General features: G+C 40.7%; 1 pseudogene; it reads left to right on the top strand.

Moving 5' to 3' along the window:
• Positions 1 to 26293, top strand: part of LOC100755035 — a 31024-nt pseudogene extending 4731 nt beyond the window's left edge.
• The last annotated feature ends 1521 nt before the right edge of the window (positions 26294 to 27814 follow it).

Genomic DNA, 27814 nt, shown 5'->3' with positions numbered 1-27814 from the left:
CTTGAGACTTCCTCTCTTCATTTTTCTCCCTTCCTTCTTTTTTTTCTTCAATGTCACATAAAGCTCAAGGCTCTATACTGGTCCTGTTGAAGAAAGCAGTGTTCTCTTTGTTTAGTGTTAAACAGTATAAAAACAGGAAAGCATGATTTTGTTTTCAACACCCAAACATTGGTCTTCTTATGGCTGATTGCTCTTCCTCATTCCTGTTGTAAAAAAACAACAACAAAAAAACTTTTTGTTAATGAATTTTCCACTTGGTTAGATGCTGAATTAATACAATTTATGCTAAAATTCTAGTTCTCAGAGTGGGAAATGAGATACTGGAGAGACAAGAATCCCCTCTGTATATAAGAATTAGTTCTTGTTATCTGACTTACTACCCACACTCCCACCTTTTAAAGTTTGGTGTGTATGGATGTTCACCTACATGTATGTCTGTGTACCAAGTTGTGTCTGTTGCCTGTTGCCCTCAGAGGCCAAAATGGGGATTTGGATCCCTTGAGATTTGAATTATAGATGGTTGTGAACCACCAGTACTTGCTGGAAATTGAACCTCTGGAAGAGCTGAGTCATCTCTCCAGGCCACACCCTTTGTGTTTTAACTCAAAATGTGTAAGGATGTAGAGAAGAAGAAAAGGAAGAACTCTTACGCAATTCTAAGGCTTGGGCATGATGCTGGTAGGAAAAGTTCTTAACCATGAGCTAAAGGATGGCTACCATCTTTCACATATGTCCTAACAGACTGTAGTGGGACCTTCTTGGGAAGTGCTGAGAAAGAGACAGGTAGAAATTGTCATGCTCTAGAGATGTGGGTTAAGTTTCATGGCACTGTTATAGTTAGATATGACTCCAAGGGATAAAGATCCCTGGTTCAGGTTGCATCATGAAGCTCAATTCTTTATATGCTTCTGCACACTCAAGTCTCAAACTCAAGCAAAATATGATGCTCATACTCGAAAACCCTTTTGAAAAATCTACTAATCTGTGCATTACCACCTAGCACATTTTAAAAGCATTTACATGGTGAACATGGTTCAAAGCATAAACTAAATTTTTCAGAAGCAGTCAGTACACCCTGCAGGTTCCAAGGTTCACACTCTAGCCAGATCTTTGTTCATTAGCTACTGACTTCTGCATGTTTCTTATTTTCCAGTCTTTCTTTGCCTTTGCAAAGGGTATGAGAATTATTCCTCTAGGCGGAGCTGTCCTGGTTATTAAATATGAAACTCTATAGAGAGTATCAGGAGGCACACACTAAACCATAAGGAATGCTCACTCCTGTTAGCAGGGAATCATCTGTGAGTTTTAATGCCTTGATCAATAAGCATTTGCTTCTCTGCCTCTTGCTTTTAGTCATTTGCCTTTTGCCCAGTGTAATCTATCACTAGTGCCCAAGAGAGAAGCAACTCGGCTGATTAAGCTTCTCTCTGGATAAAATGTAGGGAGCACAGATCAATAAAGAACAATTTTCAGATGGCAGTACATTTACTTCTAGTCTTGTGCTATTTGTTCTGTAGTGGAGCTCATCTTGGAATAAAATGCTATGGACTTCCAACTTCTGGAAGATATCTTGAAAGGAGTGTAGGCACTAGGATAAAAGTTCGAAAGGAAGAATAAACCAGTGTTTCTTCAGGATCAAATCTGTGTCCACGTCCATTCTACTTCTGTATTCTCCATTGCTCCCCTCCTTAAGAGAGATTAGAAGTGGAGGCAGGGCTGATGAGACCCTGCTCCTCTCTAAGGAGTTGTAAGTAGTTGTTGGTTACTGAGGGAAGGAGAACTAAATTCTTGAGTGGTATAGCCACTGCTAATTTGCTCTTACTCAAGTAAATTAACCCAACACCATGCTCATGTAGGCAGCCTTAGATAAATGCACGTACACACACACACACACACACACACACACACACACACACACACACGGGGGAGAGAGAGAGACAGAGAGACAGAGAGACAGAGAGACAGAGACAGACAATGAAAGTAAGAGGGGGACTGAACTTGTTGGAAAGAAGAAGAGGTTTGGTAGGAGGGAGAGGAGATAAACAAGAGAGGATAATAGAGGGTGAATATGATCAAAATACCTTTCATATATGAAATATATAACACAGTGTATTAGTAACCTTTTCATTGTTGTGACAAAATATCCTGACCCAAAGCAACTTATAGAAAAGAGAGTTTCTTTTGGTTTATGGTTGCAGACAGAGAGTCCATAGTGGCTGGGAGGCATCAGGCAGCTGGAGTCAGAAGCTGAAATATCACATCTCCTTTTGTATGCATGAAGCAGAGAGAGGAAACTTTAAGTGAGGCTAGGCTACAAACCCTCAAAGCCTTTACCCAGTGATATACTGCCTTCAACACAACCCCATGTCCAAGATGTCCCATGACCTCCTCAAGCAGCACCACCCACAGAGGACCAAGCGTTTCAGGACATGAGCCTGAACCTCAGAGGGACATCTCTTATTTAAACCAGTGTGTGTGTGTGTGTGTGTGTGTGTGTGTGTGCAAAATTGTGAAAGAATAAATAAATAAATAAATAAATAAATAAATAAATAAGACTAGGTGTGTTAGAAGCAAGTTATTCCCGGGGAAACGGAAAGAAGTATAAGCTTTTACCCCATGTCGAGCCTTTCCCCACCCCTCCCCTTCCCTCTCCTTTTATCTTTTTTATTATGATAAAATACACACTTATGTGATTTTTAACTATCTTGAAAACTGCATTTCAGAGACATTTAGAATATCCATATTGCTGTGGGCCCATCACCATCATCCACTTCCATAACTCTTGCATCCTCCCAAACAGAAATTCCAAATATACCAAACAGTAGCTCCTCATTTCTCTTCTCCCAACTCAGAACAAGCACCGTTTTACTTATGGTCTCCATGAATTTGATTATTCCACCTACTTGATATAAGAGAAATCATGTGGTATCTGCCTTTTGGTGATTAACTTATTTATTATAGCCTAACATCCTAAAGCTGCATGGATGTTGCAGTGGGTGTTGGGGTTTCCTTATTTTTAAAAACTGGATAATGTGGAGGTTTGAAAGAAGATGCCTCCCAAAGGGAGTGGCACTATTATGAGGTGTGGCTTTTTTGGAGTGGGTGTACTTGTGAGAGGAAGTGTATCACTGTGGAGGTGGGCTTTGTGGTCTCACATATGATCAAGTCTCACCCAGTGTCTCAGACCACTTCCTGTTGCCTGTGAGTCAAGATGTGAAAACTCTCAGCTCCTTCTTAGCACCATGCCTGCCTGCATGTTGCCTTGCTTCCTGCCATGATAAAAATGGATTAACCCACTGACCTGTACTCAAGCCATCACAATTAAATGTTCTGTTTTATAAGCATTGCCATGGTCATGGTGTCTCTTCACAGCAACCAAAACCCTAAGATGTCTGGTATTCTATTAGTTCCTATGTTGTCCTCTTCTAGCTCCTTACTCCATTTCTGGGCTCATACCCACAATAGCCTATACAAATCCTTCTTGTCCATTGAGATGAAGCTTGATCACCTCAGAGACATAGACCAGATTGAACTTGCTCTCCTTACTTTGGATCTGGCCAAATTTTTTCCCCATCAGTGGCTCCCCACCCTTCCAGACACTCATCTGTAAACACTGTTCCTCTATGCCTTGTGTTAGGGAGTAAGGTAATAAAAGAAACACTCATTGCTTCAAGTTATAGTCTATAGTGAGAGACAGAAACAAATTTCAGAGTTATGGGAAAGTGGTATAGACTTGGGTGTGCTCTTTCTGATTGCAAAAACAAATACAATTTAAAGATGAAAAAAAATAAAGCCTGAACAGATTGCCTGGCCTGTCAGTAAGAACACATCTTGCTAAACCAAAAATGGCACAAAAACAGAATGAGTAAGGTCCTGACTGGGATCTGGGCAGGAAGCAGGCAATAGGAGGAGTTGTCTGCTTCTGTGAATAAATGGGAGTAAAATGAGCTGTGGATTAGAGCTAAGCTTCCTGCTTGCAGTAAGTATACCCACAGCACTCCCTCAACCTTTGAACCTGCTTAAGTGAGTGTGCTAAAGGGTGCACTCCCATTGCACAGAGCAGTCTCAGCAACAGAGCCACACTCCCCATGCCCCAGCCACCTGGCTGCTTGTTTGGGGGATGAAAAGATGGAGTATAAGAATCCTAGGCATCTCTCTCCTCTATTTGGGAACCTAGGCAGGAGCCTCGTGGAATCTGTTTCTATTAGAGAAATGGAGGATGAAGGTTGCATGAAGGTTCCATCAAACAACTGAACTTAAAGATGTCCCGGTAGTGGGGCATCTGGGCCAGTGTTGGCTCTTCACTCACACTAAAACTATCCTTGGTATACGACTTCACCCTATGCCCTAACAATCACCTTGTAGTTTGTCTGTCTTAAAGAAAAAGCCAAACAATGTTCAACAAAAGAACACAGAAAGAAAAGTTCCAGGGAAAAAGTTCTTTATAAAGTTAAACTTAAACTCTTGATGAAATGTATCCTTAAATAAATGTGGAGAAGCCTGGACAAACAAGGTGAAGTAGATAAGTCCCTATCTGTCATTTAGAGAAACTCTTGTGTCCACTTGCCCACCAGCCTTAGGGAAGCCATTTTCAGTTTCAAGCCGTGTGTGTGTGTGTGTGTGTGTGTGTGTGTGTGTGTGTGTGTGGAGGAAGAAGTAGGTTGGATGTGTATTTTGTCTGATTAGTGGAATTGTCTCTGTCAATTTAAGGAAATATTCACTGAGAATCAATCGCCAAGGCCTAAGGAAGCAAAACAAAGGGATTATTGCAATGTCGATGTTCAAGACCATTTCACTAATTGGCCCCCTTCTCCTCATCTCTACATTGTCTTCCTGGTCTGGTTCTCAGTAGGAGGGCAGAATATCATCCTCTCTTCACCAGCACAAATCCTTATGAAACCCCAATAAAAGAGCAGTGGGGAGGGAAGGCTGTTATTAAATTTTCTTGACAGTCACAAACTCATTTCTTGTAAGCTGGCTTCATATATTGGAAACCTTGCAGTGAGCTAAATGCTGGAGTCCAAGGGTCATTTGACCTGTTGTCTAGGGGTAGATTGTTTCCTGAGGCTAGACCTTGCCTTACCCAAACTCCTTACAAAGAGACATGCCCGTGTCCTAATATTTCAGTTCTTCATTCGCAGAACTTCACTCTCATCCTGAAAATTAAATCTCCCAAGTTTTAAAAACACTAGCCTCAGCAATAATACTCTGTGCATTTGACCCACAGCCACAGCCTACTTCCTTGGGAGAATCCTGGTTACACACACACACACACACACACACACACACACACACACACACACACACACACGATATTGTAGAGAAATCAGAGTGTGGTAAGCCAAAACACTGGTTCGAGTCTTCACTTTGACACTTGCCAACAGAAAGTTCCCAGAAAATAATCTCACCATCTTTCTGCTTATAGTTTCTCTCACTATAAAATAGGGGGTTTACATAGAATGGCCAAAGATGTTATGTTTTATGTCATTTTTCTCCCTGCAGCATGTTTTTCAGTCATAGGTAGCACAGACATGTGTTTGCAGTATTATGGGAAAGATGAGTGACTGAACAATGCTAGAAATAGTTGGCTTTCTCACAGCTGAGATCTCAAGCTGGTAGCTACTGGATATCCTATTGATAAGCTTAGCATAAGACAGTGGGAGGTAGCTTTATGCTATCGATATGGGGATGTCTTTCTTTGGGCTAAAGGCATAGAATGGAGTGAGGGACTGTAGAGGGGCTACACTGGGAGAAAGGGATCCCTCCCTCCCTCCCCCCTCCCTCCTTCCCTCCCTCCTTCTTTCCCTCCCTCCCTCTTTCTTTCTTTCTTTCTTTCTTTCTTTCTTTCTTTCTTTCTTTCTTTCTTTCTTTCTTTCTTTCTTTCTTCTTTCTAGGTATGCCATGCCCTCATGTAGTGCAGTCAGCCTCAAACTTGCTGTGTAGCTGAGAATGACCATGAACTATTGCTCCTCATGCTTCCATGTCCTGAGAGCCAGGAATTATAAATGTATGCCACTGTGTCTGTTTTATGTGGCAGTGGGGATGGAAACAAGGCTTCATGCATCTAGGCAAGCTTTCTACTAACTGAGCTACATCCTCAGTGTAAAGTGTGTGCTCTTAATTCTACTTAGAAGCAGAGTTATGCAAGCCAGGGAAGGACTGTTAATGACTCCATATCTGCCAACCCTACTTCGTACCACATGGCCTGCTCCCTTTTGTTCCTAAAGTGATATTGCTATGCTGGATTAAAAAAATTCATATTTTGAAGAGTATGTAATTAATAAATTAATTAATAATCACTTCCCTGGTAACTGCCATTCCCATGCTGGTGCAAATAAATGTGTGACATATTTAGCTAAGGACAACAGACTGTTTCCTATTTTAGCTAATCTTTGAGAAATGAATGCATTTTAAGAATATGTGATGGATTGGTATGTGCTGGTGCATGTGTTTATTTATTGACACCGAGGAACTGATCCTAGAATTTCACACATACTGAGAAAACACTCTGCCGTTGAACTGTCTTTTTTCACTTTTTATTTGGAGTCAGATTCTTACTAAGTTTCCCAGGCTGGATTCAAACTCACTTTGTAATCCATGCTGAACTTCAATTTGGGATCCTCATGTTCCTGTATCTCCAGTAGCAGGAGTTGCAAGCCAGTCCCACCAGGTTAGGCTACTGGGCCTTTGTATTTATAAACAAATCTGTTCTCCCTCCACCTCTTCTTCCTTCTCTCCATCTTTCTTGTTGTCTTTTCCCTTCTTATTCCTTCTCTTCCCTTCCCTCCCTCCTTCCTCTTTCCTTTCCATCTCCTTATTTCCTCCTTCCCATCATCCTCCTCCTTTTCTGCCTTTTCCTTTCCCTCTTCTTCATTTCCTTCCTCTTTCTCTACCCCTCCTATCCCTTTTCTTCCTCCTTCTTTCTCTGCCTTCCTTTCTTTCTTCCCTCCTGCCCTTCTCATATTTTCTTCCTACCTTTTAATTCTTCCCTCTTTCCCTCCACACACTTCCTTCTTTCCCTTTAATTCTTCCTCTTTCTTTCTTTGCTTACTCCTTTCTAAAAATCATGTCAGTCCCTGATAGCTTCTAGTAGTTTGCACAGTTACGTTGGCACTTGTCTTAACAGATTTCTTTTAGGAAAAGGAATAGAAAAGCAAGCCCTCCCTGATAGCCTGTCACCCGGCAAAGCCAGGTTCATCCAGAGGAGGGGCTTTTAGTGGGCCAGGGCTGCTGCAGGAGTTGCTGTCCTCAGGAAGATGACTGCCTGTTTCCATTATCCCACTTGCTCAGGGACATGAAGGTGACAGAGTGTGAAAGGCTTAGAGGAGGAGACTCCTCCTTGGAGGATCTTCTGAGAGGGAAATGTGGCATTGTTCTCCAAACCCTTTCCAGGGTGTCAGGTTTCTGTAGACCTGGTTCTTCCTTTTCATGTGGGAACTGTCTAATCCAATAGGCTGGAGAAGAACTCATTTTCTATAAGAAACCAATATACTCACATCCACCCATGTGTACTATTGATTGATTCTGTTTTTCTGGAAAACTCTGCTAATACAGGGCCTGGAAAGCAATAAGGTACATATATGATGTGTTGCATTCAAATTCAGGAACCTGTGTCTGTGTCTGTGTTTAAAGAAAAAAAGTAATGGTTTCTTGGGGATGGGAATTTATGCTGACCAGCAGTGTAGGTGCTTTTAGGTCACCTATGCGCTAGTAGATAAGCCCCCAGCCATGTTCATTCCTGCAGCAATGATTAAACCTAGGAGGTCACAGGAAAAAAAAAAGCAGGAGCCTTTAGGAAGAAGGGAGTCAGTGAGAGAGGGAGGGTAAGAAGAAGGGGTAATGAAAGAGAATGCGATTAAAATGTATTATATACATGTAGAAAGTCACCCAAAATAAACAAAATATAAAAGAAAGTCATCTACATAGGCAAACTCAAAGATTCAAATGTATGTTTTCTGTCATATATAGAATTCAGGTTCTTTTTTAAGACACAAAACCAAATGGGGGCAATTTGGGGCTAGAGGAGCACCAGTGGGAGGAGACAGGGGACAAGAAAAGGTGACGGGGTGAATATGAGAAAAAGGTAAAATACACACACACACACACACACACCTGTAAAAGTGTCACAGTGAACTCCATTGTTTTGTGTAGGTAATACATATAATAAAATGTGAGAGAATAATAATGAAAAGTGCCTATTAGGAGGAATTGACTCTCATGATCATGGAAATCAATGAGTTCCAAGGTCTGCAGCGGATAATCTGGAGACCCAGTGTGTCCTTGGTGGGTAGTCTGTTCTCCTTTCTACAGTCCAGAAAAATGAAGACATGAGAAGACCTTGAAAAAGCCACTGTTCCAGATCACAAGTAGTTAGAGGGGGGGGTCTTTTTTTTTTTTTCTTTTTCAAGACAGGGTTTCTCAGTGTAGCCTTGGCTGTCCTAGAACTCACTGTGTAGATCAGGCTGGCCTCAAACTCACAGAGATCCTACTGCCTCTGCCTCTTGACTGGTTGGGATTAAAGGCATGTGCCACCACTGTCCATTGAGGGACAGTTCTTTCTTAGTATTTTAGTCTATTGGGCTCTTCTGTAGGTTGGATGAGGCTGTCCCACAGTAGGGAGGGAATCCACTTTGCTCTGTCTACTAATGTGAAACTTAATTTCACTCCAAATATTCTCACAGACAAATCCAAAATAACGCTGGTCCAAGTTGGCACAACAATATTGATAAGAAGATAGGACATCTTATTTGTCCAAATAGACCTGAAAAATGAACAACCACAGAACCATGTCTAAGTGACAAATCAGAGGCCCGGGCCTCTTCTTATTTGTTCCCAGGCTACTGGAACATGTTTTGGTATAAAATCTAAGTGGAAGATGCTGGAGTATTATAAAATTTTAAGTCAGAATCTTCATCAGTGTTGATAGGGGCTGCTGAGAAGAAAAGTAGATGACTTGGGGTTACCTGGCTGGAGAGGAAGAAGCCTATGCATTTGAGGTATATTACTGAAAAAAAGTCTTTTTGCTACTATGCTTATATCTACTGCATCCTTGTCCTTAGTGGGAGACAAAATCTCCTGCATGTCCCCATAGCAACTCACACACTCAATGGCTAGTTAATGGCAATGGCAACAGGTTAACTTTTTTTTTTCTCTCTTTCTTTTCCTTTCTTCCTTCCTCACCCACCCTTCTTTCTTTCTTTCTTTCTTTCTTTCTTTCTTTCTTTCTTTCTTTCTTTCTCTCTCTCTCTCTCTCTCTCTCTCTCTCTCTCTCTCTCTCTTTCTTTCTTTCCACCTCTGTCTGTCTGTTGGTCTGTGTTATGTATGGTGTATGTGAGTGCTTATTTACATGTATGTACAGTATGCATGCAGGTGCAGTTCCAGGTCAGGTATCTCCTTCAAATGCTTCCCATCTTCTTTGAGATAAAGTTTCTCATTGAACCTGGGACTCACCAATTTGGCTAGACTGGTTTTCCAATGAACTCCAAGGTTCCTCCTGTATCTGCCTGCCGAGCACCGAGATTATAGATCTACTGAGTACTGAACTTAGGTCTTCATGCTTGCAACACAAGTTGTTTACAAATTGCTGTGTCTCCCCAGACATCTTTCAGAGTAATAAACACATGATTTAAAAATACTTCCTAAATACTTCCTAAATTGAAATTTTAAAGAGAAAAGGCAAGATTTGGTACTAAATTCCACTTCAAATAAGATCTGTCACATCAGAATCTTTGATGATGGCTAATTCAAATAAGTACAATCGTGTGTGTGTGTGTGTGTGTGTGTGTGTGTGTGTGTGTGTGTGTGTGCGCGCGCGCGCGCGCGCATGTGCGCTGCTATTAACTCAAGTTTTCATTGGCCTCTTAAGTTATCTATATTTATATTTACATACAAATTTTCTTTTCTTCCTTAAAACAAAATTTCCTACCACACAACAGACAGCCTATAGGAATACAGACCATGTTGAGAAATTCTTCCTCCCCTCATTCTGAATTTCTGTATTGGAGCAAAGCAAAACATCTCCCGCAGACAGAAAGCAGTGTTAATTTATGCCATGTTTGCCTTACCTAATTGATACAAAAACCAAAAATGGCTTTTAAAAATCATATTCCTTTATTTTTTTGTTATGTCTATTAGGTTTAAAAACATGCCAGTAGAATAGTAAACACTCAGAGGTGTGCAAATTTAATAGAATTTCTTTTCCAAAAAGGCACCCAGGGCTTCATGTCTTCAAACTATACTATCAAGAAAAAGCCAGAAAGATGTTACATACTTCCAGCCATGGAGATGACAGAAAATTTACCTGATGCCTACACCTCCTGGTGATAAAGAGTCTGAATTATTTTTGTATTATTAGGGACAATTATGAGAGCCATAAAAAGAAGAAGTAAAAAAAAAAAAACCCAAACCCTTCTTGCTCAAATGGAAATGACTGCCTCATTAGTCAGAAAAGCTCCAGGTTATGTTACTGTGTAACCTTTTGCTCACACACAATTCTGAAATTTGCATAAGTAGTCAGCTGCACACATCTCAGGGCTATTGAGATGCTATGACTCACCAATCTATGCAGTCTCATAAACAGTGTTTTTCTCCTTTTCTGGCACCCTTGTTTTCACAGAAACACAGCTGTATGGCACCGGCAGAGAAGTTGGAGGGAGAAACAGCGGACAACAAATGCATCCACTTCCTCCCAAGAGCCTGTGGATTAATGGCACCCTTCCTGGGGCTGCTGGGAATGAACAGATGCAGGAGCTGCCTTATACCAAGTCTTTCATTTCTCAGAGAGGAAGCAAAACTCGTATGGGATGGAGATAGTACATTTGGACTAGAGGGTCACTTGGAAACTGTAGGGCTGGTCTTTAATACAGTCTTGGCAATCAATGAACTTTCTCTCTTAAGTGGCCAGGGAGACTATGAGAGAAGGGGAGGTCCGGAAGACTGCTTAGGCTTCAGTGGAACTTACATCAGTTTCTTAGGAGTTAAGTATAAATTCATGAGAAACACATGGGACGAATTTTCAGCGTGGAATTAGAGATTCAGTGGGAAAGGACATTTCTGGAGGGGCAGGGGTGTGGTGGGACAGGAGGGAACATAATTTATAGAAGCAATTAAACCAAAGGGTCCCAGACAGAATTGTTTGGTTTTGTCACTGGCTCACAAACCCTCTGGGATTTCCATCCCTTCAGAAGCCCAAACTAAATCTTTCATCTGTGAGTACTGTGGGTGATCACCATGTATGTGCACACTTCAAAGAGGTCATAGCTCCTCCGAGGTTCCTGAAATCTGTACTAGTAGAATCTGCAGGCAGATGAACCACAGGTGTATGTCACAGAAACACCAGGGACACATTTTTCAAGTGAGCCTTAACATGTCCAAAGGACATAACACTTGATATGTGTCAAGTCAGCAGATTACTTGAGAGGACAACTGACAAGGAGTAAAGGTTAATTTTTGGCTCATGGGTTTCAAAGGTTTTAGACTGTGTTCCCTCAGACACATTGTTTTGAGCCTATCACTGTGCATAGAGATAGAAGTACATGGTGGATGGCTGCTCATCTGAAGTGTCTGGGGAAAGAGGCACAAACACAAACACAAACAGGGGGAGTCCCAATAACCCCATACAAGGAACATTTCTGGAAGGGCAGGGGTGTAGTGGGACAGGAGGACATAATTATAGAAGCAATCAAACCAAAGGATCCCAGAAAAATATATATGGGGGGTCATTCTTTAGGCTCTGTTTCTCTAGGGAATCCCAATACACTAAAGAATACAGGGTTTATGTAGAGAAACTGGAACACTGAACATGTTTTCTGGTAGGATTATGATTTAGGGAAATTCTCCAAGCTCGTCCATCAAAAAGGAAAATGGGCAATGAATATACTACCAAGAGCAACTGAATTTAGAGGAGTGATTTGGTTTAGGTCCAGAAGACTGGTCCAGTCTGAATTAGGAAGAAAATTATATTTGATAAGGAAATCTGAATTTGGCTAGAGTTGTAGTGGAAAAGAATTCACATCCTCCACACAAGTAGGCATTGTTCCAGGATTGAAGGAGATATTTTTAAGTATGGTTCTTGCCATTGTCTGATTATCTGACCTTGAATATGTCACAGAAGCACTGTCTGCCATGAATTAAATTATGATTTAATTAATAGTAATATAATTGTCATTAGATTGTAATAAGAGATCACATTTATTGAGTACTTTGCCTTACTTTACATTCATTTAATCCTCATAAAGATTTCAAAGTGGCCGTGGTGCTCTGCATTCCACAGGCAGGAGGTGGAGGTTTGGTGAATTTAGGAAGCTTGCCCAAAGTCACGTAGATAGAAAGTGGCAGAGAGCTGGAATGCATATCCTCATCTTTTAAACATGGAAGTACATGTTCTCCACTGTCACGGGGTGTTACACTTCCTTCCCTATCATATGACTTGTGAAATGAGCACAGTGGTCCCTAAGGAGCTGACATCCATGTGTGATAGTTTTGTCAACTTCACATAATCTAAAATCACCTGATAAGAGAATCTCATTGATGGTGAGCCCTTAGGTGAGTGAGAGATCTTGTCGAAAAAGAGAAAGGTGGGCACTTGAGGAGTTGTCCCAAGGTTGTCCTCTGGCCTCTACATCCACATACATGTATACCCAAACACACACACACACACACACACACACACACACACACACACACACACACACACTCTCCAGACATTCATCAAAACTAAGCAGATAAAAATAGTTGGTAAAGAGCTTGCCTCATGAGCTTAAGGACCTAAGTTCAGATCACCATCAGTGACATAAAATACCAAATGAGGCAGTGTGTTCCTGTAATCCTAGCACTGGGGAGGTAGAGACAGGTAGATCCCCAAGGCTCATTCCAGCCAGCACAGCAAAATTGCTTTCTTCAGGTTCAGTGACAGAGAAGTTGAGTATGACAATGACATTGACTTCTGACTTACACACACACACACACACACACACACACACACACACACACACTTGCAGGATTTGAACAAACAAACAAACAAAAAAGCTGCAATCTGCATATGAGAGAGAACAGCTAGATAGAATCTCCATATCTTAACCACTGTTCTACTGCTGTGAAGAGACACCATGATGACCAAGGCAACTCTTATGAAAGTCAACATTTGATTAGGGTCTTGCTTATGTTTTCAGGGGGTCAGTTTATTGTCTATAACCATCATGGTAGGGAGCAGGCAAGAGAAGTAATGGAGACATCTTGTTCTGTAGGAAGCAGGCATAAACACACACACACACACACACACACACACACACCCATATATATATATATATATATGAAAGAGAGAAAGACTGGGCCTAGCATGGGCTTTTGAAACCCCAAAGCTTCCACTAACAAGCCACATCTACTCCAAAAAAGCCCAAAGATCCTAATCTTTTAATTTTTCTCAAATGCTTACTCACCACTTCCTGGTGACTAAGTATTCAAAAATATTAACCTATGAGGGGCCACTCTTATTCAAACTACTGCACTCCCTGGTCCCCAAAGGTTTGTAGCCAAATAATAATGCAAAATGCATTTAATCCAACTTCAAAAGCCTCCGTAGTCTTTCACAGTCTCAACACCATTAGATGTCCAAAGTTCAAAGTCTCTTCTTAGACTCAAGGCAATTTCTTAACTGTGAACCCCTGTAAAGTCAAAATCAAAAACGTAGATCACATACTTCCAACCTACATTGGCACAGAATATACATTATCATTTCAAAAGGGAGGAAAAGGAGCATAGTGAGGAAATACTGGACCAAAGCAAACCTGAGATCCAGGAGGGCAAACTCCAAACTCTACATCTCTGTGATTGATGTCAAAGGATTCATCTGATCTCCATCAAATCTGTTGGGGGATATTCAATCATACTGTGAATGCCCGAGTTTGCATTTGCATTAATTAAATAAAATTAACCTTGGGTCAGGAGACGACGGTAGCAATTAATTGACAGAAAGTAATCATAGAGCTTCGGAGGGCACCTGGGGGAGATAGAGAGATCAGGAAGTAGTAAGGTGGACTTTGGAGTGGTACAGTGGCAAAGCAGGAGTATGGAGCTACTGTGGACTCCAGCAAGGAGAGAGGGTTAGCTAGTTGCTATCCAGCCTCTCTGAGCTTACAGGTTTCCACCCCAGCCTTTGAATTGAAAGTCTTACTCACAATTAGAATGACAGAGATTTTGTTAAAGATACCTTTAGTGATATTGATGGGGCTGGTGCTTGTGGGAGCAGAATTCTTGCCAGGCTGCAGCCTGAGTGGCCAGGATGCTCCTAGAGAAGCAGTAACTGCAGAGTTGCAATTGCTGGATGAGACAGCAGTAGATAGCCAAAGTTAAACAACACAACTCCTTTCAGCTTTGTTAACTACAGCACACTTTTCTCTCTTGGACTGGTTCCTACCCCATTAACAGATAGATACTTCATGACTCTGACATTTCCAATATCTTGGAGTCTCCTATGCAACCCAAGCTTCACTTTCACAGCTTCCTGCAATGGCCTTTCTGAGCTTCCATGTAGGGACTGCCCTGCCAAGTACTTGGTCTTTCCTTAACCACGGAGAAAGATTCAGTAACCCTTTCCCTTCTTGACTTTAAAGCCAGAACTATTAGGCCAAACTACCAAATTCTGCTACCTGGTTGGGATGAAAACAGTGCCCCTCTTTGAATTGCATTTCCTAAGCTTTCAGTCATTGCAGGGTTACTTTGCTGCTTCTGCTTTCCTTTAATTCCTCTTCACAAATCGAAGCTTAGCTAGGTAGGTTCTTGCCCTGAGCACAACACTCATTTATTCCATTTTGAGTCAGTCCACTCATTAATTTATTGTCTTAGTCACTGTCCTGTTGCTGCGAAGAGACACCATGAGCAAGGCAACTCATAAAAGAAAGCATTTAATTGGGTTTCAGAGGGCTAGTCTATTATCTTCATGGCAGGGCAAGGAGGTAGCATACAGGCACTTTTGGCACTGTGCAGTAGCTAAGAGCTACATCCTGAGAGGAAGAGGGAGGGAGAGAGAAAAGGAGGGAGGAGAGAGAGAGAGAGAGAGAGAGAGAGAGAGAGAGAGAGAGAGAGAGAGAGACAGAGAGACAGAGAGAGACAGAGACAGAGACACAGAGACAGAGACAGAAGGGGGAGAGCGAGATTGAATCTGACATGGGCTTTTGAAACTTCAAAGTCTATATCCCCAATGACACACTTCCCCCAACAAGGCCATAACTCCAATCCTTCTAATCCTTTTTGAACAGTTCTACTCCATGGTGACTAAGCATTCAAACATATGAGCCTGTGAGGACCATTCCCTTTCAAGCCAACACACTCTACATTGCAAAATTGCAGGTTTTATCAGAGAATTATTTGGAGATGTTATCTTGTCAAATTACTTTCAGGAGTATTAGCCTTCATGGGAGAGTATTTACTCTTTTGGTTGACATGGAATAGGGTTCTCCATATTTGCCTTGTGATCTCTGGGGCAGGGATAGCCATTGTGTGCCAGCTGCCTGCTTGGTTGGCAGGGAAGAATGTCACAATGACCTGGTCAGTGGTTATCCTCCTGGCAGAGTACATGGGAGTTAGCCTCACTTTTTGCCAAGGAAAATCATCAAAGTGACACTTACCAGTCGTGTGTGTGTGTGTGTGTGTGTGTGTGTGTGTGTGTGTGTGTGTGTACACCTATATAGGCATTGCATAGAGGTCAAATGGAAATTTGGGATATTATTCCTTAGGTGCTGTTCTCCTTGTTTTTGGAGACACGACTCTCAATGGCAAAGAGGCTGGTTCAATTAGTCCAGACTCAATAGCCCTTGAGTCCCAGGAATCCTCCTGTCTCAGCCTCCCCATCTCTGGGATTATAAATGTGAACCACCATGCTTCACTTTTTACATAGGCTCTGAGATTTGGACTCAGATCCTTGTGTTTATATGGTAAACACTTTTCCAACTGAGCTATCTCCCATACCTCTTCACCAGTTTTCTAAGGCCAAAACCTGTGACAGAAATCTTGGAACCCAAATAGTTAAAGATTTGAATGCTCACAGTACATACCCTGGACTTGGATGTCAGCTTCTTGGCCTCCATGATGCTCAGAGAATTGAAAATTTGCCTGTGTTGTTTTGCCAAGGACAAATTGTGGATAACATCCAACCTTAGTCATTCCAGTGGCCCTAATGGATTCTCTCTAGCCTTGGGCATTACAGAGCAGTGTGACCAGATGGACTCTATATTTATCTTCTCATTGTGTCTTCCACTTCAAGGTAAAACAAGTTAATAAAGAGTGCCAACTCCACGGCAAAAAGCACTTGGGCTGGAGCAGGGAATGCTGCCACTGCAGCAGCTGGAGGAAGAACCTTTGTGAGACACCTGTCTTGCTGATGCGTGTTTGAAGTCTCAGAATTGTTGGTGTCTTTCAGCCTTGGAAGTTCACGTCTAGGAATGAATCATATAGAAAGGATCAGAGTTTATACTTCTTCAGTATCCATGCTCTAACTTACGACAACCATGTTCATGACAGGAGAAAACCAGTACACCAAGGGGGACTGGTTAAATTACTTATGGTTGAACTGGCTTTGGTAGATTGTTATGTAAACACAAAGAGGAAAAGGTTCGTCACATAATTGTGTGATGCCAGGACTGTGGTAAGAAATAATTGACACATGCTTAAAGCAAAGTGCCAGAGTTTTCCTCTGAGTGGAAGAGTTAACTAAGCCTTCTCATTTCTTCTCTGCATTATTTTGTATTTCCTAAGTATTTTAAACTACAAATGGGTACTTATTTTTAATCCAAAACAGATGTTATCACAAGGAAGATGAATGTTTGTTAGACTCAAAGGTTTCTTCCCTAAGCATCAGCTCCAGGTATGTGATATTGAATGGGAGGACCAGATGCCTCTCTCCTAAGATGTCTCTCCTTCTAAGTTGCCACACCTGTAAAAATGGGTTGCCAATAAAATGCTATTGTTGGCTTTAAGGAGAAAGTAGAGGTAAAACAGATATAAATTTTATAATACATAAAACATATCATATACACTTTATATGTTATATATGTTTAAAATTATACTTCTATTATGAGATTGAAGATCACTTAAATAGTACTTAATGGACCAAACATATTCTGCAAACCATTCATTATATGGTAAGGATTCCTGTAGTGGTTTGGGTTTTTTTAATTGCCTGAAAAAACCAAGTCCTCTTTCATCTGAGTGAGGTGAGCCTGTCCCTTCCAACATAAGCAAGCAGCTCTAGTCTCAAGGAGAACAGAGCCCAGAGAAAGCTTGTCATTTCTCTTTCTCTTCTCCAGCCAATAGGATAAAGGAACACATTTGAAATCAAGTTCCCTTTCCGGACTTGCTCCTGTTCCATGGCTAATTTGGATCTGGTCTTGGAGCAGAAGGAAGTATAAATTATAGCTAAATGGGACCATTGGAAACAATGAAAGAAGCTGCTGTAGGGAGAGTGGAGGGCCTTTGCAGGAGAACATTTGGGGAATGGAAATGAGACAGGTTCTGAAATATTTTCAGACCCTTTCACTGCCATCTGTTCGAAGCCTACATTGCTAGGGATTTATCATTTCCCATCAATGAATCCTCTGGCTATGGAAAACATTTGGTAAAAGATGATTAGGCTTCCTTCTTCACGGTGAAAAAAGGAAAGAAGGGGCACGGAGCTGGGGTGGAGCCAGAATCCTGGGCAAGTGCTTCCTAAGTGCTGCTGGCTGCATGTTAAAAAGTCCAAGCAGGATTTATTTTTCGGTCTAAAACCTGTTCTGCTACCATGCTGCACATCCAGGGTCAGCACTGCCATAGATGACCCAGCTGTTTAGAAGATCAGACTATGAAACTAGTCCACTATAAAGCTGTTCACAAGGCCATCTGCAAGGTCTGTCAGTTCTTGAAATAACCATAAAATTTCTGAATCTAGGGCCAGTTTAGCATTTGTGTCAATTTCTCAGATTCTGAATCTAGTGGCTAGTTGGCTCAGTGGGTAAGAACTCTTGCTGTGCCGTCATGAGGACCTGAGGGGTCAGATCTCAGTACCCACTTCAAACACCAAGTGTGGCCAGGTAAGCAGGCTACCTGTAACCCCAGTAGATGCAGATAGGAGGACAACTTAGCTTTTGAGTGCCAGTGTAGCTTCGGACTGGGTGAGAGACCCTTTCTGAAAAGTCTAGGTCAGAGAGTCGGAGGATCTGGGGTGCCTGAACATAATCAAAACACACTGTATAAAATCATCAGAGTTAAACTAAAAGGCAGCATAATTGAGCAGGAGACATCCTCCTCCACTGGACTCTACAAATGTGCAGACACTAGCACATGTACTCATCTACATATGTGCTCATAAACCACACACACACACACACACACACACACACACACACACACACACACACACAGAGAGAGAGAGAGAGAGAGAGAGAGAGAGAGAGAGAGAGAGAGAGATTATAAACAGAATAAATCCAACTCTTTTGTAAAATAGAAATCAAGCAGAAAATGAGAATGGTTTTCCAGTTAAATGATTTTAGTTTTAGTCCCAAAGATTAATGAGCTAATCTATAAAACAAACAACTCCAACTGGAAAAGTGCCTCATTATCCCTTTATTAGCTATTTTTCTCTTTGTTATGACAAAATACCCTACAAAAGCAAGTTAACTAAGGTAAGGATTACTTTGGAGCAGTTTGAATGTACAGTTCATCTTGCTGGTGAGTGGCATGGTAGCAAAGCCATGAGAAGGCTGCTTATTGTAGGAGATTTGTACACTGTGGGAAAATGTATTGTTGTGATTGGTGTAATAAAAGTTGAATAGCCAATAGCTAGAAAGAGGTTAGGTGGGACTTCCGGGGACAGAGGTCTCTGGGAAGAAAAAGGCCAGAGTCACTAACCGGAAGGAGAGGAAACAGGTAGTGTAAGATGAAAGATAGGTAACACCAAGTTACAGAATGTAGATTAATATAAATGGGTTATTTTAAGTTAAAAAAGCTAGTTGAGACAAGCCTACGCTAAAGGCCAAGCTTTCATCATTAATAAAAACTCTCCATGTTATTATTTTGGGGCTGGCTCTGGAAAATAAAGCCCATATACAGCTGGTATGTTACATCTTCAGTTGGGAAGCAAAGAGAGGAATTATCACGATCAGATTACATTGTCCTTTTTATTCAGCCTATGACTCCAGCCAATGGAAAAGTGGCATCCACTTTTAAAGTGAGTCTTCCCACTTCAACGGATCTTGTCTAGAAAATCCCCCACAGACTGGCTCATAGGCTTCTGTTGGTGGTGATTCAAGATCACATCAAGTTGAAAAATCAATAGTAATCATCACATTCTCCTTAGACAGGTGCCTGTGAATGGGAAGGTTCACGTCTATCGTGCTCTGCATCCACCTGCTCTGCATGCTCCATAGTTTCCTCATCTCATCCAGATTAGGGTTAGAAGTGTCTCCAAGTCTAGTCTTTTAAGACACACAGGAGCCCAATCTGTTTTAGGCATTCTTGGCTGCTTTGCTCGATTTTCCTTCCTTCCTTCCTTCCTTCCTTCCTTCCTTCCTTCCTTCCTTCCTTCCTTCCTTCCTAAGTCTGTTTATGTATTTTATGTATATGGGTATTTCATCTGCATGTAATGGGGGGATGTCCTTCCGTATATATGTTTTTCTTATTGGTTGATGAATAAAACAGTGTTTGCCTGATAGAGGAAGGAAGATAGGCGGGGCTAGGAGACGAGGAGATTTCTGGGAAAGGTAGGCAGAGAAGCACCAGAGAGAGACACCATGGAGGGACCAGGAGGATAGAATGCACCAGGCATTCTCTGGTAAGATAAGGCCATGTAGAAATACATGGATTATTAGTTATGGATTAATAATTAAGACAGAGCTAGCCAGTAAGAAGCCCTAGCCATCGGCCAATAGTTTTATAATTAATATAGCATCTCTGTGTATTTATTTGGGGCCGAAGGGTCAAGAGCTGGCAGGACAAGAAAATCCAGCAACATGCATGTATGCCTGCATATCAGAGGAGGTCATCAGATCCCATGGGACTATAATTGCATCCCTTTGTGAGCTGCCATGTGGACTCTGGGAAATGAACCCAGGACCTCTGGAACAACAGTCAGGGCTTTTAACCACTGAGTTGTCTCTCCAGCTCCACAAGCTGTTTCTTAAAGATACCAACCCAGTGCTCTTAACTTGGCTGTTTTTCTGGCTATTGCTTGAGGGTACTCTATTATTCCCCTTTCCTAAAACAGGAAACTTTATTTAATAATAAGGAAGGCTACAGAAAACAGTGGTAAATGGGTTGGAAGGAAAGCAGCAATCCACAAGTTGAAAAACTACTTTGTGTGTGTATGTGTATTAATACACATGTTAATACATATGTGTGCAGGTTCATATGCGTGTGCATGAGTGTGAATGTGTATGCATGTGTGAGTGTATGTGGGGACCAGAGATCAGCTTCATATGTAGTTCCTCAAGATGCTGTCCGTGTTTGTTTTTGAGACAAATTCTCTTACTGCCCTGGAACTCACCAACTAAGCTGGCTGGTCAATGACACCCAGGTTCTGCCTGTGTCTGTCTTCTCAGAGCTGGCATTCTCAGAGCTGGTGTCACCATGCCTGGCTTTTTAACATGGACTCTGGGGATCAAATCCAGTTCCCCATACTTGTATGGCAGGTACTTCACCAGCTGAGCTCTCTTCCCAGCTTGTTACAGGCCTAAATCAACTTGTTTTACAATTAATCTTGATTTTGGTACTGGCAGAGATATATACATTTATGTATTTTAACTATAATGAATACTTGATTTGGAACTACAGTTTTCTCTTAAGAAGCTGCAGTCACAGCACAGTTTCAAAGCATTACTACAGTGCATGCCAACTTCTAATCAGTTGTGTTTTCTTTATCCAAAGAGAATATTATCCTTGTATTTTGTGGGCTTCCCCCACCCCTCTGAATTTAAAAAGAAAACGAGAAGAAACAAGGAAGCATGATATACTTTCAAAAGCTGATGTTCAAAATTGTTCTGTTCTCCCAAGTGTTCATAGTTTTACTGACAGTCACACTCACGGTGTGGGGTGGGAAGGTGGGGGTGGACCTCAGTGAGTTAGTAAAGTTCAAGTTTTCAGGTTTTCAATTTAATGACGGTTGAGAGACCTTTATGTGTCGCAGTGTTTTGCCAACTGTGAAATACAGCCAACCATTAGATGAAACCACTATTGCATCAAGAGAAACAGGAAGTAGACATGGTCCAGAGAATGATGATCTGCAGGTGCTGGTGTCTGAAGCCTGAGAACCTCAGAGCATCTCTAGAATATACTCAGTTTCTGGTGGAATAATATAATTAATGTGCATTTGCCAATTCTGCTGTTTGCTTCCTTGAACATTCTTCATTAGAAAGATACCATCAACAGAAGAAAAAGAAACCAAATTCATTTGAGTGTATCCATGGATGTTTCTGCAAACGGAACATAATTTTGTGATTATGTTAATCAGATAAATGTGTTTTGTTTGGTTCAGAAAGATTGAAGAATTTTTGACCCAATTATGAAATTTACATTTAAAATATGAAACATATGGGTATATACTCACAAATTACATAACATCCGCAAGTGTGTAAAAAGGAAAAGTCTGACAGATGTGCACAGAGGACTGGACGTAGAAGACATATCAGGTGTGAGTTAATGATGGCGGCAGCTAGAATTTGATTTTATTGCCAAAGAAGGCAGACGGGAACTCAGCTTCTGCATAGCCTCCTGAGATCACTGTATTCCCCAGTTGTAGCTTCTTCCAAAGATGTATTCTTCCTGCCAAGCCTGGCCATATGAGTCGTTGGAATAGATTGGTTTCAGTACTCAATGTGTTTCTCAAGGATGCTAGGATAACCTTCATGCCAGTAAAACAAACAAACACTCAGTATTCAATCCTCATAGCCTTTAATAATGTCTTCTGTTCTTGTCATATGGAAATAACCCTCAAACTGTGTTTCTTCAATGTCCGCTCTGACTTTTTAAACTTAGAATAACCGAACAAGCACAGTGATCAAACCATTATTGTATGAAAGAATATGGCTTCAGGAATGTTTATTAGAGATTTTTAGGTCACAAAAAACAACAAAGATGACTAAGGCGCATCTAAATATTTGGAAAGAGGACATCAGTTAAATAAATCAGACTACTTCAATACAAGGACATGCTGAATAGCCATTGGAAAATGAGTACGGATTTTTTTTATATAAGAAGAAAATGCAAGTTATGAAACAATGTAAAATAGGATGTTATTCCAGTTACTATTGCCAAAACAAACCAAATGGGACACATACCACTAGGCAGATAGGAGTCACCTAGCTAGGTGATGGATCTGCAAATAATTTTAATGACAGTCTTTTTATTCTCTCATTTATGTATGTATATGAATCTCTTTTTTTTCAATATGTATGTGTGGATTCTAATTTCCTACAAAAGAACTGATACAAATCACAGTTTGCTGTATCTTTGTAGTGATCAATGCAAAGGCTTAACTGTTACTTCGACTATAGCATTCAGTTGTGCAGATTGCTCATGAATAATTTAATTCATTTTTACAACAACTTCCCATTTATTTAATTTCTGACAATTCCATGTGTGTATACTGAATTGTGAAAGTATTCACCCTTGTTACTCTCTTATCTCTCTTCTACTCCTGCCAATCTCCTTCTTTTTGCCAAGTATCCCTCTTTCTCCTTTCATGTGGTGTGTGTGTGTGTGTGTGTGTGTGTGTGTGTGTGTGTGTGTGTGTGTGCGCGCGCGCATGCGCGCGTGCGTTGTATACAGGTAGCCACAGCTGCCATGTGTTCATGATTGTGTTGGCCATGTTATATCTGGAACACAGCATTTTGTAAGACTCCACCATATCCTCCGTCTCTTACTATGTCTTCATGTCTTGTTTTTGTGATGCTCCTTCCCAGGGTCTTAGAATGGGTAACATAGATGTCTTATTTAGTGATCAGCACTCAACAGCCATTTATTCTCAGAATTTTGAACAGCCATGAGTATCTCTCTGTATTAACCAATCTTCACTATGGAAAGAAGCCTCTGTCCAAGATTGATGGCAGTGCTGGTATAGCGGTCTGCAACTGACAGCAATTTTTTTTTTTTGTAAATACAAACAAGTATGATTTCAAAAATTCAATCTATTACTGAAATCAGGTTTGCTTTGGTATATACAAGAGAGAAGAGGGAGGTTGTGTGCTAAATATAGCAAAAACTTGTGCCCTTCAGCAGGGAGAGGGTGAAGTGATATTGGAGAAGGTGACAATGGGGACTGCAAATACTGGGACAAGTTTCTCTTACTCCTTGGACCACCTTGTCTTGGCACTTAGGAGCTGTGGGAAGATACTGTATTTGCTAAGAGGAGCACTGACCATCTATGGATATTTCCTCATGGCATAGAACATTTTTCAGAGTTAAGTCTACAAAGATATTTAGAGCCATTGAAAACACAGAAGTAACAACAAGTCTCCTTGCTTCAGGAAAATATATTCCCCTCTAATATGTATATATTTCTATCTCTCTGCATCTCTGTGGCATTATTACTTCCATCATTCAAATACAGCAAAGACTCATTTTAAATGAAATAAGAAATGGAAAACAATTACATATATGTTGGATTTAATACAGTCTTCAAGCTTTAAATAATTTTAAAATGAAGGCTATCTAATTTACAAGTCAAAAGAAGGTCCATCATTTTGATATTTCCTCCAAATCTCTCTCTCTCTCTTCCTTATAAAATGTTAATTTAATTCAACTGACAGTAATGAGAATTGCAACTGAACAGACAACATATATACAGCTTCTCTACTTCAAACTATGGCACCATCTTGGAAAATGTACCCTTTATTTTAAAATGAATTCAAACATTTTTGAACAAAGTCAAAGTTTTTATTCTGAAAGTGAATTCTGGAAAAAGCTACTCCTTTTAAGGGAGTTTTAAAGAACTATTTCAAAGGATTGTTTTCTATGGTTTATAACTTACTTTGCTCTCACTCAGCCTGGAATGATAGGGGCTCATTGTATGGTATAAATGTGTTTTGTATGTTATTTTGCTTTGATACCAAATTCTTACTGAAATTTATCATAGAAAACTGAAAAGTTATTTTTTTTCAACAAAAGAGGAAAACAATGTCTACTACAGAAGGGAAAAACTGGAAGTAGTAAAACAGGACTAGAGAAAGAAACCTGAAATGTCAGGAAGTTCCAGGATGCTCAATAGTTCTTGGAGAATCTCTTGAGAGGAGAGCTTATTTGGCTTTTGCTGAAGCACATATGGGTACAGCATAAAACTTGTCTGTTTGGTATGTACTTTAAGACTGAAACGGGACTTTCTGGAAAATACTTTCTTATTAATTTGAAGAGAAAAATATGATTTTATTAATTGATTCTTCTAACAACTCCTGACCCTGCTTACTGGCTCAGGTACCATATTTAAAAAAATCCTATTTAAGTGCCGTGGGAACATTAATTCATAGTGAAGAATAACTGGATGATATCATCCTAGAAAAGTGAAACCATTTTAATATTCTCCTCAGTCATCCACTGAGGCCTGAATGAGTGAGAAAAGGTAACCATTTAGATAAACAAGTCGGGTTTTTGATGCTGTTGCTACTCTTCCTTTTGAGGACAGAGTCCAGTCTCAGCCTCAGTGATAAATTTGTAACCTACACATGGTGCAGAAGTGACTTTGTCTGGTATCCAGGATAGACTAGGGGGAATTATGTAGCTTGTAGAACATTGTTTCTCCAAACTATTAGCCATGATTTTCTCCCAAAAACAATTTAAAAGAGAAAAGACTTATTTGGGCTCATAGTTTCTGAGGCATCAATCTGTGCTCACTGGCTCCATTGTCTATTCTATTATGTAAAGCAGAAGCATTGTGGAAGAGGGGCATGAAGGACCTCTTGGCAGACACAAGGCAAAGAACAACAGGAAGGAGCCAGGGCCAGACGGACCCTCATAGGCACACACTAGCAACCCAATCCATGCTTTCATAAAACTTTGAATCCATCATGGATGGAAGTGTTGGCTAAGACAGGATTCTCATCATTTAATCATCTTAGAAAATAAATGTCCTCATAGACACATCCAGAAGTATGATTTTCAAATCCCTTAGGCATTCTAAACCCAATCAAGCAAAAGGAAAAATAAGAATAAAAATTAATGACAAAGGGCTATGGGACAACATGCAAGAAATCCACCTGTTCAATAGTCCAAGGTCATTACGGCTTGAGGAAGTCCAAGTTACATACAAAAACCATAGTTAAGTAGTTTCATCCGTTGACCCAGCTCACACCAGCCTGGGACCTTCCCAGATCAGGGGACAGACACAGTAGTGAAGAAATCTTTGCCTCCCAGATGATTCGGGTGCTAGAAGACTGAGTAACTCCAACATTTGCATTGTCCCAGCTGAATCATGCCTGTCCTTAAAGATTCCACCACTTTCTTGTGGGGAGAGTTGCCTGGCTGTGGATCTAAACTGTGCAGACACAATGAATCCAAGTTCAAAATGTTCTAATTTTGAGACATTTTCAGGGGACTGAAGTCAACCGAAAACACCCAGAAATTGCCAAGTCTAGAAGATAGTGATAGCTGTAAAGTATGCTCTGTCTGAGTGGGAACAGGCTTCTTGACTTTATGTGAGAAGGCTGGTATGAATTTGAGGAAAAGAAACATCCCCTTATTGGTTGTCCTCAGATGGAGGACTTTGTGGTGTTATTCATTCCTCAGTAGTTAAACAGATGAAAAACTGGGTGGCAACCCTTAAAGTAACTGGAAAAGAAGTTAAACTAGTTAAAGTAGAATTGGTGAAAAATTAGGAGCATATTTTGTAGGACTCACTCTGACAAGGTTTTGGTGTCATTCAACGACATGGGAAGAAAGCCCCTCACTTTTTGGAGATATGCCAATTATTGCTCTTGAACTGTTAAATTCTGGATATGAGTTTGATGAAGGCTCTATCATTTTTAATCAGTTTAAGTCCATCATCTCCCATAAGACGCAAGAGAAGCCCATCTGCTCTCTCAATACCGTTACAACTGCTAAGAGCATGAGCATTTATGATGACACTGATGCTGATTCGCTACAGAATTACCTGGAGTAAAGTCTGGCCAACATTATCTACTACTCCATGAAGGAGTCTGCCACCAGTGAGCAGAGGGCCAGGATTATGGCTTCTGAGATTATTGACAAATTGACGCTGATGTTCAATCATATCCATCAGGCTATCACCATGAAGCAGGTGATTAAAACAGTATCTGGGGTCATGGCTTTGGATGAATGAAAATCAAGTTCTAGCCTCATATAAGAAGGAAAAAATCAGGCTGATTTCAAATGACTGCTGTCCTTGTTGGGAGAAATCTGGTCCACTGAGTTAAAAAGACAGCAAGATGTTTGTAAATTATCTTACCATAAACAACTTACAATGAAAAACATTAGCAGAAAAATCCGTTCCTCTTGTGCCATTTAAAAATATTTTTATTCAGTAACAAAATCCTGTTGTTTCTTATCAGCTAGTTTTGTTGTTGTTTATTTGTTATGTTGTTGTTTTTGTTGTTGTTTTGTATTTGTTGTTATTTTTATGTAGCAATGGATGCCTGCTATACTGTGTGATTTAGGCTTAAGTTGAGATTAATGTGATGTCAATGTACTACTCTGAAACTTCACTTCTGAAATAAAGGAAATCGGGTTACATGTTCTTTGGGGTTCTGATGAAGTAGAAAGTAGAAAGTTATCCTCTCTCCTGATGCTCCTGTCCCCAGAGGCTGGTCTCTTCCGTCCCCTTTCCCCTTCTTATGATCCCTTTCCCTAATAAAAATCCCCTCTGCTTTAGCTTTCAGTATAACACAATCATGTGGTGTTTTCATTTCAGGTCTTTAAATACTTGTAACTGAACAGAAGAATTGCTTTTGCATTCTCCTAAGGAAGATTAGATAATGCTTTCCACCGTAGTGTAGTCTCAGTCTTTGGGATTTCTATTTTGATTCACTAATAAATGCCATATCATGTTCTGACTCTAATGCGGAGATACATGCTAATTCCCAGGCAGACCACTCACACAGTCTTACTAGCTTTCATTTTTGCCAGGGTCTCTTTCAGGCTATAGAGAGCACTCAGTCACTCAAAGTTTTATGGATTATATTTCCTGCAAAGCTTGGGATTCCATCTTTGGATGAAATGGGCATAATTTTTAACACTGAAAAAAATAGAAAATTAATATGATAAACAAGTTTAGGTTTAAAGAGCTTCAACTTGGATGATTCATTTTTATTGCAGTAACGATTCAAAGAAATCAGATGAGTATGTGTTTTTTTACCTAATTATGTCTGGGAGGAGAATGCCATTCTGTTCATAAGAACACTTGAGTGCATTGTTTGGCTATTTTATTCTTTTCTTATTCAGAAATTATAAGACATTTCTCTTCCCTTTATAAACATAGAATCAAAGGTGTCATATAGGAACCCCAGACAACTCAGGCTATTGCCAAGGCTCTAGGTGTTAGTATTCAGGCATCTGTATTGGCCCGTCCTTGGGGTTCTGACAGGATACGCCCTCAGCTGCAGCCACTAAGAGCACCACCTGTGCATACTCGCTATGTTCCCTTTTAAAAGGGCTCTGCCCACCTCCCCTCCTCCTCCTCCTCCTCTCTTTTTCTTTCTCTTCCTCTCTCTGTCTGTTTCCACCTCTTTCATCTCTCTCCCCCCTTTTCCTCTCTCCTGCTGCTCCTATCCCCAGAGGATGGTCTCTTCCCTCCCCTTCCCCCTTTCATGGTCCCTTTCCCTAATAAAAATTGCCTCTGCTTGAA

The sequence above is a fragment of the Cricetulus griseus genome, chromosome 3 (genome assembly GCF_003668045.3).
Source record: "Cricetulus griseus strain 17A/GY chromosome 3, alternate assembly CriGri-PICRH-1.0, whole genome shotgun sequence".
Classification (NCBI taxonomy): Eukaryota; Metazoa; Chordata; class Mammalia; order Rodentia; family Cricetidae; genus Cricetulus; species Cricetulus griseus.
Note: the sequence above shows the minus strand (reverse complement) of the source record. Positions and strands in the feature narration are given on the sequence as shown.